The sequence below is a fragment of the Neopelma chrysocephalum genome, unplaced genomic scaffold, assembly GCF_003984885.1.
Source record: "Neopelma chrysocephalum unplaced genomic scaffold, ASM398488v2 Primary Assembly neopelma1_26, whole genome shotgun sequence".
Lineage (NCBI taxonomy): Eukaryota > Metazoa > Chordata > Aves > Passeriformes > Pipridae > Neopelma > Neopelma chrysocephalum.
The window spans coordinates 20224488-20239392 of record NW_020897695.1 but is presented as its reverse complement, the minus strand read 5'-3'; the positions used below and the strand labels follow the sequence as shown (position 1 = coordinate 20239392).

At 43.0% G+C, this 14905-nt stretch overlaps 2 protein-coding genes across 5 annotated transcripts in view; one reads left to right on the top strand and one right to left on the bottom strand.

Annotated features, from left to right (window-relative positions):
* Positions 1–6210, bottom strand: part of LOC113964051 (cytochrome c oxidase assembly factor 1 homolog) — a 53349-nt gene extending 47139 nt beyond the window's left edge. Inside the window, exon 1 of one of the 2 annotated variants that reach the window (XM_027675818.1) lies at positions 6099–6210. The gene's annotated coding sequence lies outside the window, so the exon portion shown is untranslated. The remainder of the gene's footprint in view (positions 1–6098) is intronic. The other variant, XM_027675819.1, reaches the window with a different exon arrangement.
* Positions 6211–11105: 4895 nt separating this feature from the next.
* Positions 11106–14905, top strand: part of BLVRA (biliverdin reductase A) — a 32790-nt gene continuing 28990 nt past the window's right edge. Inside the window, exon 1 of one of the 3 annotated variants that reach the window (XM_027675811.1) lies at positions 11106–11239. The gene's annotated coding sequence lies outside the window, so the exon portion shown is untranslated. Of the gene's footprint in view, positions 11240–12556; positions 12618–14905 lie in introns of those variants that run through there. The other 2 variants (XM_027675813.1, XM_027675816.1) reach the window with 2 other exon arrangements.

The window sequence follows — 14905 nt, the reverse complement described above, 5'->3', positions numbered from 1 at the left end:
AAATTTTTAAGGATACAAGTTTCAATACATTTTTATTTTTTAAAAGGATTGAAGACTGTTATAGGGTGTATATGGGACTCTTGGTAAGCTGTTAATGTTCCTTTTCCAAGTGGTGTGTGATGACTTCCCTCCTCTTAATGGACTCCTATACAATACAGGGAATCTTAGTAGTACTATTATTCTAAACCAGCTCTTAAGGTGGGCTTTCTAACTATGCTACATGTAGAAACCTTGTACTACAGCAAAACCAGCACTTCTAGAGCAGTTTTGTGTCCATGCAATTGCTAGACCTAATGTAACGATGAAGTTGCACAAGGCAACTTTCCCTTTTGCTTCTGCTACTGTGCTGTATGTTTTTAACTGTAGTGCAGGCTATGAAGCATGTAGGCTTTTAGTTTCTCTCTCAGTGCTCGTGCAGCTGTGTCCACAAATGTACATATCCAGTAAAAAACCCAAGGAAATGTTCCTGGATGCCAGGATTAAGCTTAGATAGCTGCAGCTCTAATAACTCACATGCTTTCTATTTAACAGAGAATTTTCATAAACTTCTTGCAGCAGCTCACATTGTAGCATTAAGTGCTGACAGTTGCTTTCCCATCCTAGTGGAATAAGCAACATCATTTTTGCCATCTAAACTCGGTAGTCAAAATGAGTTGGTGTATGAACTACATAATGTTGTAGCTCTCTGGATCCCAACGACAGATGATATTAAGGGGCCAAGAAAAAAAAATTCAAGTCTAAAGCTTCTATTGACTAAAAGTTAAATTCTTAAGTCATATGAAAACAGTGCTGTGTCACTCATTTACACAGATAGGCTGTGTCTCCTTCCTCAGAATGCTCATTAATAACATACTTACTGGACAACCAGTTCCATTAAACATGGCAAGTGTTTCTTTGAAATCTGCCTTTATTATGGCTGGAGAAAATGGTGGGCAGGAAGTACAGAGGAAAAATCATTCCATCTTGCTTGGCAAGGGTGCTTTAAGGGAAGGCCACTGAAGAGATGCTAACTATGTGTTTTGGAGGCGTCTTAATTTTGTGGAGGGGTCAGAAGAAAATGATACCAGAGATCAGATTATGCATGGCTATATGCAAGTCAAAGACCTTTACTTAGTGATGTCTGCACTGAGCTAACAGGACATGAAGGACTTTTTAAGACAATACTGTTCCTTATTTTAAGACCTCAGGAAAAACCACCTTCCTGCTAAATAAGGAATTTCATTACTTGTTTGCCTCATTGTGTGTCCAGCTACATTATCCTTGACTTTTTACCTGGCTAGGTCTGTCTTTCTCCTACTGGCTTATACGATTTTCCTCAGTAGGCTAAAGAGCAGCCCAGCAGCAATCTCTAAAAAACCACACCTGTATGGAAAGTATCTGAACTGACTCTAAACCCATCTAATCAATCCTAATCACTCTTAACTGACATGCTTTCCAGAGTAGGTTCTCGCAGTTCTCTAACCTTTTAACTTATGTTTCTGTGCCTGGTTTTAATGTTAAAACTACTTTCATGGTTCTCTTATGCCATTAACAGGACACAAATCCATTAGGTCTCTGGCAAGACTTGTATTCCTTCTACCCATAACCTGCCAAAGCCAACTCTATTTAGGCAGTTTAGTCACTCTGTATCTGCAAAAGTCTTTGAATTCTGAGTATCTTCTTATTTTCTCCTACCTCCTAAGTACCCTACATACATTTCCCAGTCTCAGGGTGAATGATTTCTCATGTTACATTAAAATGAATGTTGTTCAGATGACCACATCTTTTCAAGTAGTCCAGACCTTGGTGTACCACCCTGTGTTTACACCTTCAATTTGTGGTGTTCACCAACACCACATAAGCAGTTGTAGAGGCTCTTGTAGACTGCTAAAAGACTGAAAAGCACTAGTGCAAGGTCTTTGGGACTGTGCTAGACTTCTGCTGGCTCAAATTTCCCTATGGATATTCCCATTTCTTATGGGTCTTCCTTCTGGGGAAGTTCAATACATCAATTTTAAATTATTTTAACGCTAGACTGGATTTTTATAATTAATGCTGGCTATATCTGTATCTGCTCTGAAAATCAAAATACCCGATGGTGAGGGTTGTGTTCCCACTACATAGGTTGTGTGTGTGGTTTGTTTAGGGTAGCTCAGGCCTGTTCTCATGGACTTTCCCACCTATGAGCTGTGGAGGGAGTTAGGCATTCACCCGTGGTGCAGCCTCTGATAATCCATCTGAAACTTCATGTTCAAGTTAAAGTGCAGTACGTGGAGACAATCTGCTTCAAACCCGTGCTCTGGGCTCTAACTCATTTAACAGCATCAAAGTGAGAATCTGCACTAGTGCTGGAGCGTAGATCAACACTTGTCAGACAGTCTGGGAGATTACTGTTGCCATTAATGAACTTAATCCGCATCTGGAGAAGGCACACAGGGGTGGGGAAGATTTTTATCTCTTTGTTAGTTAATGGGAGAAGCTTACAAAGCCAATGTTCAAAGCAGATACAGTTATAGATATGAAAAAAGAAAACATTCCCTTTTCACGTGCCTCCAGTTTGATCTACAAGACATCTAATAACATGATGGCAGAATACATTTTGATGTACGGGATAATTGGGCTTACTATGTTTAGTAGAGTGATCAAATTAATATCAGGATTGGCTTTTTATCTGGTGTAAGGAGGTGTAAGAAAGGCAATGCAAAACCCTTATTATCTGCTGTGTACCGAGGATACGCAGAGTACTCTGAGACAGTCCTGAAAACAGGGAATATTTCAGCTGATGGGATGCTATGCAATCACTTAATGAAAATACATGAATACCAAGAAAAGCATATTACTCTGCCCTGGGGGAAGGGGGCTGAGGGGGTTAAACACAAGTGTTATTAATGCTGTGGAGTTATTGAAAAAACACCACTACACCAGATGAAAGTATTTTGTCACTTAAGACATTCTAATACCAGAAAGCATCTCTGAAACCTGCTGAAAGGCAAATGTCAGTAAAAAGTAGCTGGTGATGCTTTTCAAATTGCTCACAACAGGAAAAAGACTAAGAAGCAATGTTGAACTGATAACTGAAACAGCGTTAGTAAAATTTTGAGTTTTCTTGTGTATCAGGTAACTTTTCAGAAGTACACTCTGAAGGAGTTTCTATTCCTTAGAAGATGATGAGTAGAAAAAAGTAAGACTATATCTTCAAGAGCTTAGCTCCCATACTAGCTTGATGGTCACATAACTGCTCCTTCCAGAAACTAAGAAACAATACAGCCTTTTTCTGGAACCTTTTCAGTTATGTAAAATCACATCTCAAAACTGTAGACTGAGTCACTAACAGCATTACAGACAAATAGAAAAATTCAGCTAAGTCCCTTTTTTCCCTCTCCCCTCCCACTTGCTTGATTATGCAAACATTTCAAGATCAAGTGTACGCACAGATTAGTTGTTGACTTCTGTTTCTGTGGCACTTGTACAGCTGGGAGCTGGACAAGCAGTGAGGTTGATGTACAAAAGAAGGCTAGAGCTGATGCAGCCAGCCTTCAGATATGTATCTAGAGTTCCCTTCTAATTCTCAGAACAACCACAAGTTGGGCTGCCACCAAACTGTCCCCAGAGATGCTCTAAGGCTGTGCTGCTGACTAGGTAAGGCAGGACAGGCAAATAAGGGAAACTGCTGTGCCCATAACAGTGCTCACACGGACCTATGCTGTATAACAGGTAAGTTGCATTCAGCTGTGCTGGCTAAATTGTGGTAGGTATAAAAGAAAGGCCAAGTGCCCTAACAGCCATGCTGCTTGTCTCTTTGTGTGAGTGCCAACTCTAAAGGTGCCTTAAGTGTAGTGAAAACAACCCCCAGCATCAGCTCTTCTTCCTGCTTGATTTTATGTTGTGGTCACAGCTGCATAGATAAGGATGTTATTTTTCTTCTCTGGCGTTGAGTCAAAACCCAGAAGTTTGTATTAGAAAAGTGGCTTGGAAAGTACTGCACTAACAGACATGCAAAGCCTCTGACTTCTGGGGAATAACCAGCTTTGAAGTAAAATATGCTCAGCAATAATCCATGCACACTTCATTAATTTCAGAACTGCAACAGCAAAGTACTACTTAGAAAAAGCTGTAAGACAGTAATGAAGGGCTTGGGGGTTATTTTTATTTTTAATCCCAAAAGCTCCTTATCTCCATTCTCCATGTTTTTTCATTCAATTTACAGTAGTCTAAATTAAAGCTCATCCAACAAAAAAGTGACACATTAAGTTTGACTAACCTCTTCACCCCCCTCTTGATGAGAATCCTTTCTTCCTCAAGGGAAGAAATGCAACAACTTTACAACGGCTACATTGCTTGTTTAAGATAACTTTTCTTTGCACTTTGTGTTTAATGGAATTTGGCTGATCTGGAGTATTTTAGCACTTTAAATAATTAAGTTGATATAGTGAGGGCAGGAGTTCTTGTCAAGTCTTAAGGAACACAAAAGGGTCTATAGGCACCAAGCTGCCAGAAAGGCAGTATTTCGTTATCTGTCAACATGCATGCATCTTTCTCTACCACACCTCTAGTCAAGTTTGAGAACCCCTCAACATGGGCTACTGCATGATATGAAACATCAGTTACTGCTCAAATTTGAGTCAAAGCTTAGACTCAAAACAAAGAGTAGTTGCAGTCTAACACTGCTTTTAAGTGCAGCTGTGAGTTGCTGCTGCATGGGGGACACTCGTGCCCCCTTTGCCTCCCTTCTGCTGGCCTGTGTAGCTGCAGTGTATGCCATGTCCAGAAAGCTGTGATGCATTGGAACAACCAACATTCAAAAATCCAGTTGATCCCTAAACCTGATACAAGAGGTACAGCACGATGTTCAGCTGGGCAGTGGAATAGGGCCATCTTGCTGTCACAGCCTGTTATTACTCCAGCCTGTGAGACTGGATTAAGGAGGAGGCTTTTTTGGTTGGTTGGTTGGTTGAACACTTCAGTTTATCAAAACCTGGCTCTAACAGAAGCAATCCAACCCGCTCTTATATCTCATGCTCTCTTCTTGCACTTTAAGAGTTCATGTGAATGAACAGAAAGTAATTGAGTCAAAATTAACTAGGCAGGGAAGCAGGAGGAACCAAAAAAGGAGGGATAGGGGAAACCTCGTCTGGTTTAGTGATCACAGTAGTCTTAAATTGGAATGTTTCAACTTTTAGAGAAACATGACAATCTCTTTCCTTTGCAGTGTCTGAACATTAAATGTGCTCAAGACAACCTGATCACAAGTTGTATCTGAATGACAAAGTAAATCTGACTGTAGTTTTCCAATCACGCAGATGAGTCACCACGAATGATTTGCCTTATGTTTGCCCTACCGCTTCACGTTTCCACTGGCTGTGGTCCTGTCAACCCACTCCACACAGCACAGGGCACCAGGGGCCTGGGCCTCTTTTAAACTGTATCTATTTTAAACAACAAGGGATGTTTTCTGCCACGGCCCGGTGGCCATGGGGCAGAAGCAATGGTGTGCTGTGCCTCCTGCACCTCAAACCTGCATGGAAGCTAGCATTTGAAAATGATAGTTAGGTGGGTGAAACCAACGTTGAAAGAGCAGGTCCTTATGGCAGCTTTAATATTTTGTGTGCATCAGGCTTTGTTTGTAGCTTGCTAGGTAAATTTGCCTCATGTCCCGCTTCTAGAAGTGGATGAGGTTTATTTGAAGTGCAGTTACCCTTAGCACAGCCCTGGTACTCGCCCTGCGAGATGGTGTATGTGGTTACTGCCCTCGGCCGTGCTCTCAGGGTCTCGGGCTCCTCGCTCAGCCCGCCCACGCCCCCCTGACGGCACCGCGCCCCTCGCCGAGATGCCACCGCTCAGTGGCCCTGGTTTGACCCCTGCTGTCGCTATAGGCGCCTGCCGTTCTCCGCAGCCGCTGCTGTACTCCCTCGGCCGCATCCCTGCTGGATCAAATCCACCCCCGCGCCCCCATTCCCGCCCCCGCGGGGCCCCGGCTGCCCCACAGCCCCTCCCGGCCCCCGTCCGCCATTTTGTGCAGCGTCAGGCCCGCTTGGGGGCTGCGTTGCGGGCGCGGAGGGGGCGGCGGGGCCCCGCCATGGCCGCGCCTCGGGCTCGGGTGCCCGTCCGTCCCCACTCACGGCAGCGGCGGTCGGCGGTCGGGCTCAGTCGTGGGCCGTGGGGGCCGCCATTGCTGCGATACCGGCGGCGGGCGGCAGAGGGCGATGCCAGGTGTCGCTGCGAATGCAGGGGAGGGTGTCATAGAGTTACAGAATATGCTGAGTTGGAAGAGACCCACAACGATCATCGAGTCCAACTTCTGGTCCCGCAGAGGACCATCCCCAAGACCATCATGTGTCTGAGATCGTTGGCCAGGCGCTTCTTGAACTCGGGCAGGCTTGGTGCTTGGGAAGTGCTCCCCACTTCCTTGGGGAGCCTGTTCCAGTGCTCAACCACCCTCTGGGTGGTTTTTCCTGAAGCTCCCCTGGCACAGCATTATGCCGTTCCCTTGTGTTCTGTCACTGGTCGCCAGAGAGATTAGTGTTTGCCCCTCCTCTTCCCCTCACGAGGAAGTTGTAGATTGGAGTTCTCCCCTTAGTCTTTTCCAGGCCAAACAGACTAAGTGACCTCAGCCGCTTCTTTATGGTTTCCACTACAGACCCTTCACTGTCCTCGTTGCCCTCCTTTCGATGCTCTCTAATAGTTTAATATCTTTCTTATATTGTGTTCTGTTGCATCATGTCTCAACCGGGGTTTTTTTATCGAGGGTCCCTCTCCTCGGCATCCTAGTTGGGGGTTTCCTCAGTCTGTGCCTTGCTGGAGCTGGCAGGTGTCCCACAGCCGTGGCTTCGGCTGCAGGGCTAAGCTGTGGGAAGCCTGCAAAGAGGGAGCTGCAGTCCCCCAGCTGGCTGCCACTGCATAGACCTCCCAGCAATCCAGGTCCCCCCAGCTCTGCCCACACCTGAACTTGCTGCCAGAGATCCGCTCTTTTATGGTGCTTTAATATTATTTTTTTCCAGGACAAGCCCTGATCCAAAGGACACCATAAAACAACTCTTGAGCAGTCAAATAAATTGAAACACTCAACAGAATTTCTGCAAGTGTCTGTCCAGCAATCCCCCCCAAAAACTCTGGCTCCAATCTGACCATCTAATTCCACACAGTAATATTAATCACTAATTTAATCACTGCTGTCTTTAGCTCATCTTTTTCATTCCAGATTTATCCCTCACCATTGTCCCGCATAAGCTGGTGTCCCTGTCAGAGTTTATTTAAGCGAGCTGTCCAGCGCTGTCCCTGAGCTTGGCACTTAGGCTGTAGCATTTGTAAAGTGTGTGTGTGAGTGCTGCTGGATTATGTGATCCTGAGCCTTGGCTTGTGGTTTTGATTCATCTGAAATTAAATGATGAGTGTACCAATAACATCAGAGTGTGTTCCGCTGCTGTTCCTTATCGCATTCTACCTGCTTTGATGTTTGTTGTGTGTGCTTCCTGGCTGAGGAATTGTGTAAGGCACTCTTCTCAGTGCTGTTGCCAAGCCAGTTTGTTTTGTTATCCAATATTCTGTTATTCCAGTTTATTTACACTTTTTGCCTTACCGTTGTGATTTAGTGGAATACTATCTGCTATTTTATTCTCCCGTATAAAACTGTTTCTTCCCATAGAGGACTTCTAGTGGTTTGAAGTCAACTCCTGTCATCAGGAGTTGATGATATGATTTTGCATTGCTTAGTTGTTACTGACAAAATAATTGACAATTGAGATGTTGCTACGTTGTAGCAGAAATTAATTAATGCTGCTTACTAGGACTTGTAAAACCCCTGGGGTTGTGGAAGGTGAGAGCTGGCAGAAACTTGGTATGGAAAGACAATCAGCAGAGCTAAAGGACATGCAGATATGACCAAAAAAGAGACAATGAGAAATACAGCACAAAAAAGGGAGCGGGTGGCCTCTTCCTACACTCCTAAGAAGCCCTGGCATTAAGAGACTGTTTTGTATGCACAGCTGCAGGTTTTTTAACCTCTCTTCCTCTCCTCCTGCCTTTCCACTACCGTCTCTTCTTTGTGGGAATTAGTGGCCTTTAGGTTCAGGGTGGTCTGACTCCTACATATCTAATTACCCTCTGAAAAATCTGTTTCATACATTTCAGACCCGAAGAAAGATTTTGTGCCAAAAGCTTGTCTACAGTTCCCAGCTACGCCTGTGTTGGCCTAACTACCACTGCAGGCCTTTTTTAGTGGTACTTTTGCAATGATGAAAGCCGTACAATAGCCATCCAATTTTGGTGAAGTTTTATTGGTATTGAAAGATACTCATTATTCATAGATACTCTTTCTGCTATTTCCACCTGGAAAGAGAAACAGATGGTGTAAGACACCGTTATACCAGTAGAGCTATGTCCATGCTGGGGGCTATTTGCTCTTGCTTCTTTCCAGGCTGGTGTCTCCCTGTGCCCACTGTCACCACCCTGGGGACCCAACTTCTCTTGCTATCCTGGCTACTCCTCTCACTGCCACAAATGAGTCCTCCAGAGCCCATATCTCATTCCACCTCTGGAAGAACCACTCCCCCCACCCTCCCAATCTTATCCAGGTCTAGAGCTCATTTAAATGTTGAGGTTTTTAACTAGCCACCTGAATAAGCAAACAAACTTATGGCAGAGGGAGCTCCAGGCTGTATACAGGGATCAAGCAGCAAGTAGTACATGACTGGTTTAAGCTAACCTAACTCTACTGTGTGGTCGAAAGAGTTGTGCCCTCCTGTTTGGCTATGTGTTGTGCCACTTCCATCTGGTTTGGGGATCTGATTCATTTGGAAAGTGGGTGGGTTTTTTGGATTTTTTTGGACAAGATTAATTAGGAGATTGGACGTGTCCCACATCCCATAGAACACGTGGCTGTACAAATGGGAGCATGGGTATTGAATCCAAGGGCTCTGAGTTACATCTGCCTCTAATCACTCCCATATGCGTTCTTTCCCATGTTCTGCTATGCGTTAAGGTTTCCTATCATGTGCTAATTGATTCATTACTTTATTGTTATGTGCTAATCATTAACTGTCCCATATGTTAAACTTATGAGGCACATCTTTAAATTCTGTATCTCCTGGTCTGCCAATCCCCCTTTGTGTAATACCACATATATGTTGGAGACCTTCAGACTTTAAACTTCCTGCTTGTTAGTTTTGTGTATAATGCTTGAGTTACTCTCTGGAGCTCCTCCTTATTTCAGTTGTGTAATGACTGTAATTAAAGCTGCTGTGGCACAGATCTGTGCTTTAGCCTATGGTAATACAACATGTTTGAGAGGGGACGGAAAGAGTTTTGAAACATCCTGTGACGTATTTGAAACAACCAGCATAGTAATGTTAGCATAAACTTTGTGTGCAGGTCAAGTTATGTTAGACTATGGAAGTTTTGCAAGAGTTAAAACTTCACAACTGGCTCAGAAAATGTGACTTTGGAAGTTTTCTCAAGGAAATGTAGCTGAGAGGAGGCCAAGGGAGTTCCTGAAGTCTTTCTAATAAGGAAGTTAACTGGTCAGAAATGAGTGAGAAAAGATGGAAAGAAAGGTGTGTCGCTCTCAAAATCCCAATCTGCAGAATTTCAGTATAAAGGAAAAATGACAGGTTTCTTCTGGTATGACTACTTACACAGCACACCCCAAGATTTACCAGAAGAAGGTTGAATTAAACACACTTGCATGCAAAACAAAAAAGGTACTGAGTTCTCCAGCGTTATTTCTATTTCATATTTGAGATGAATGAGTACAGAACTTGATCCTTTGTACATGTAGTCCCAATGTGACACAGTTCTAGTTTCCACGTGGAATTCAGACCATCCTCATTTCATACACTGCTCATTGCAGTAACTGCTGGTCTGGGGGTAAATAACTGCACCCTCACAGGCTTTTATCTTCCAAGCCCTCAAAGTAGCAGCTAAAAGTCCTGTTGCACGTAGATAAGAAATAGCATGTAAAGAGGCTAGGAGTAAGATATGGGTAAAAAGTGGCTTTCCTAGGAAAAGCTAGTGCTTAAGCACAGTATGTTGTGGGCCGGGAAGCAATCCCTGTAGAAAGGGAGGTAAACAGTCTTTAATAAGAGCTTGCCTAACACCTGGCCTGGGCTGTCCCAGCATCTGCTCTCTGTATACCTGCTGCTTGGGCAAAGCCAGGCAGAGAGTGATCTCTTTCCCATTCTCAATTTCCCAATGTTGAAACTCCCAATTTCCTGTGCACAGATTCATCCTGCAATGTAAACCCTAGGGGATGCAGCTGGGCAGACACAAGCATTGCTGACGTGCAAGTGTCTGCAGGCCATTGCAATGAGTGGGCTCTGGGTAGGGCCTGGCTGGGGTTATGGTCCCACATGTGGGCTCGTTACCTGGTGTGCAATGTCAAATCACACACCGAGGCGATGTATGTCTATTTCTTTATTCTAGTTTGTGCAAAGTAGGGAGCTAGGTGGTAACCCACAAAAGGCTAGCTTCCCCATCATCAAAACTTTACATTACTTATATGTTTTAGCAAACAAAAGTATCAGTATTCATTGGCTACAAGTTACATAGTGCTCTCATTAAGTAGTATTCTATATTCTATTGGTTCAGTGATTCATTTCTTGTGCTAATTAGTGCTCATGCTCAGTCTTCTCCTTCTTTTGAGTCGGTGGTTTCTAGAATCGGTGTGCTGTGAGTCAGTGGTTGCGATCTCCCCCTGCCAAAATCCCTTTTACCCAGTTAGCACTTTAGATTGTTGGCACTGTTTGTTCCTCCTTCGGGCCCTGTCTTGGGTGTTCTGCCAAGCATCCTTGTGGTCTGTTAGTTCAGCATTCCATAGTGACTGATTTCACTAGATATGTAATCCTAAGTTCCTCTTTTTCCCTGTTCTTTCTCTGTGGATGCATTTACTGAGGCATATTAAGCATATAAAACACCTTTTATTGATATGTAGTTTATCTATTTGGAAACCGTACGTCAGGGTGACCGCTGCACGGGCTTAACTGGGGGTCTCGCACAGGTCTCCAGGGAGGTGTCACAGAATGACACTTTGCCCCTTGGTAGCCACGAGCAGCTCCTAAGCGAGAGCTCCCTGCACCAGCTGCCTCTGTCTACAGCCCGCCCCTATGGAGCCTTATTGGATTCCTGGCCGAGGGGGTGTTGCTGCCGCGACAGCGATAGGGCGTGCGGTCGGTGATATGCCGGAGCTGCGGAGCGTTGTATAAGAGGGAGCTGCAGGGAGCAGTGGAGAATTAAACAGGATCACGTTTTTCCTCTGTGATCTTACGAGGTTAGTGGCTATTACTTAATCCTTGCTAACTGTAATTAGGATTTGGATGCAGCGCTTTCGTCTTTTGCCCCTGCCCCCGCAGCCCTCCCCAAGTTGCTCGCTACCGGCGTTCCCCCCTCGGTGGCGAAGGATTGGGGGAGTCCTGCGAGTCACGTTGCTCCAAAGACACTCGCCACAGCAGAGGGAGAGGCCAGCGCTTGGGGAGCGGGGACACGGAGAGAAAGAAAAAAAGGGACAAGCCTTTTGTTTGGAAGAATATCCAGGGTGCAGCGAAAGCAGAGTATTAGTCTGTAAATGATGTGGAAGTAACCAATAAGCATCATGGGGTGGCCAGGGCACTTCATGGTGAGAGTGTGAGAGGTCATATAAAGCCTTTCCTACAAAGTGGCTTCTGGGCTTGTTTTGAGAAGTGCTGAACTTCCTCCAAATCCTGTTAAAATCCGTGTTTACTGCAGGTGTTTGACACTCCCTTCTGAACCAGCAGACTGTACCTCAGTTTACCCACGTGTAAACTGGGGATGAGTATATTTTCCTTTTGTAAAGAAACGTGGTGGGTTCGTTTCATACAGCTTTTGATGGGAGAAAGGTGATTCTTATGTTCTCAGATACAGTGCAGAATCTGTGTGTAAAACACGGTGACACTTTATTAGTAATTACTTCGTGCTCTAATCACAGCTATCACCTATATCTTAAAAAAAAATAAAAGAAAAAGATGCATCAAGTCTCAATCTATATACAGCGAAAAGACAAGCTCAGCCTTTATATACCTCCCGGCATCATGCTGAACTTCTGTGTTGGAACTTGTTAAAAAAAGAAAATAACCAGTGTTAATTAGGGCAACAGTTTACTTAACTGATTTTGTGTGAAATAATTTTTATCCAATTCCTTGCATTGATTTGCCAAATTATTTTTTGTGGAGTGAGGATAGTCTATCACCTGTTGGTTCTCTGATTACAGATGTGAACACAGAATGACACTGTGACAAAAATCAATAATATAGTGTTTGAGCATCTTTCTGTCATTTGTGTCAATAAATGAGAGAATGAAGACAAATCTGTTTCAATAATGTAAATCCAAATTGAAGTTTAGTCTTTGCAAAATAAAGAGCAATAGGTTAATATTTTAAATTATTTTAAGCATATATAAGAAAGCCTTAGTTGAAGTCTTACTAGAAACTGTCACAAGCAGTGCATGCCACTTAGATATTAAATAAGTGATAGTAAAATATTACCAAATTATATATTTCTTCTCATTGGATCACAGAACTTCCTTTGTACTGGAGGGCTGATGATTTTGCACTTGTGCTCCTGGATTTACATCCCCATGGTCAGCAAACTATCCTCTCAGTTTCTTCAGACAGTGAACTGAGTTACTGTTAGTAAGCAACTGGAGTTTGTCAATGAAGTATGATCTGTGTTATCCTTAAAGGAATAGCAATGCTTATTTTGTAGAGCTAAAAAAGCAGAATCAATCTTTGTAGTTTTCAACTTCTCATTCTTAGTGTCCTCATTATTTTCCATATTATGCTAACTAGATGTTTCAATGCCCACTCCTGACACCCCCTGAAAAAACCCAAGCCCAACAACCCAAAAATACCACCACATTCAGCTCTGAGAGACTTCATTTTAAAGGTCAAAGGACAGATTTTTTGTGTGTGTGTGTGTAATGAAGATCTGCTGTATCTACAGACTTTGAAAACTAGGCTTAGCAGGACCACTTTGCTCTCTGCACTAAAAATGAACTGTCGTGGTCAATACAAGTAAAGATAAATGGATAAATTAACTGACCAATTTTCAAATTAAAATGGGAATCACTTTCCATGTTATGCTTTGGTGTCAGGACTTCAGTAAGATGGAAGACTGGAATGCACATTGGCATTTTTGCTTTTTAATGATGACTCTGAAATAACCTCAGTTTCATCCATCTTGTAGAGAGGATATTGCACTGTATGTTGTGCAGATATGTTGTCGGAAGCTTCATTGGGTGTTTTCCATTATCACTGCTGCAGTCCATTGAAGCTCTGTCTGTGTTGCCATCCCTGGCTAGGTAAGCAGCAGTCAGGAAATAAAACTAAACCGAAGCTGGAAAGAAATGGAGTAGATAACAGAAAGACCTTGGATGGATGGGATAAAGCAGTTTTTGCAGTGGGAGAACAATTCCCTGGAAAGGAATTTCTGTGTTTCAAAAGGTGATAGAGCAACATCAACATATGCTGGCTGGACTGCAGATAACTTTTTCACCTCTAATTTTCACACAGCCATAGATCTTTCTGAAACTTGCAGGTAGTGCTCAGTATATTAAAATAACTTACATTATGCTTGTACTGCATGTTATTAAGCAAGACATCAAAAAGGTTGCTTCACTGAGGTGGGAGGGAATGGGGCTTAGGGAGGAAAAACAATCTGAAAGTCAAGACGCCAGCTTAATCCCGTAGTTAAAAAAAACCCCAAACTTCACTGGATGTATACATGTCATGTTGTTACTTAGTAGAACGAAGGTTGCTGAGGATCTATCCCACTTCTCTGGAGCTTGCCTTGAACCATGACAAGTGTTCTCTCGCCTGTAAGGCCTAATTGTTGGGCTGACATCTTGAAATTTTATAAAATAATTGCAATTATAATAAAAAGATAAATATACATTTTACTTATTTCCTCTCTACTAAGCAAAAGGAGCTTTGGCTTTTTATTTAACTGAACTTAAGTATTCCCTAGGCTGTTTGCAACCCAGACAGAACTCTACTGTCTAATTAGAAAACATTGAAGAAAACATACCTGACTGGGAAAGATAATGAAATGCTTTTGCTAATCCTGTTCCTCCAGATGAGCACAATCCACTACTTTAACAACATGAGTTCAACAATTAGCATAAACGAAGTGGATTTTTTGGTGTTTTTTTTTTTTTTAATCTTCTTTCTTTTCAGTATACCATTATAAACCAGTTAGAAAGAGCCTGTTTGGGGCAACTAGTGTTCCTGTTGTGGTAACTATCCTAAATGCTAAATTAAAGGCTACACTACATTGGCTAATAAAACAAACTCTCTTGGCTCAAGTAATGTTACCGTGTTTATTAGCTTTCCCTTATAGTGAAAGGTATAGGCAGAAAGGTATGTTTATTGTCTTGTCACTACCTTTGTTCTGTGAATGAGAGGAGAGGAAAGCTATGGGACAGAACACGGAATTATTAAATAATCCCTAAATTACAGAAAGAAAGAAAGAAGCTGTACAGGATGTGAGGGATAAAGTTGAGACCACAATTGTTCTAGTTGAAATGCCATTCTTTGCTATGCTAGAAGCTATAAAGCTTTGTGACCCTTTCTGTTGCTGGGGAGAGCAGCCCTTAGTCAGTATTTAGTGTCTTTTGTTGGCACCGACACAGATTAGCCACAGAAGACTGCTTAGTCTGTTATTTGGTGATGAACACAGAGACCGCGGTGGTTTGCTCATACTTGTCTTTGGAGTAATTTGCTAATTTTTCTCAGACGTAACACAGTTGTGTGCAGCTGGAAGTGGGATCAGCAGGTTGGTATAGATCTCTCTGTGCCTAGTCTTGGTGACAGAAGATACAAATGTATGAAGGACTGAGAATTTTTTTTTTTGGTTGCCTTTACATCAGATTCATAAAATTTGGATGGAGCAGGCAAATTAGCTCCTGGTTTGTGTCTTCTTC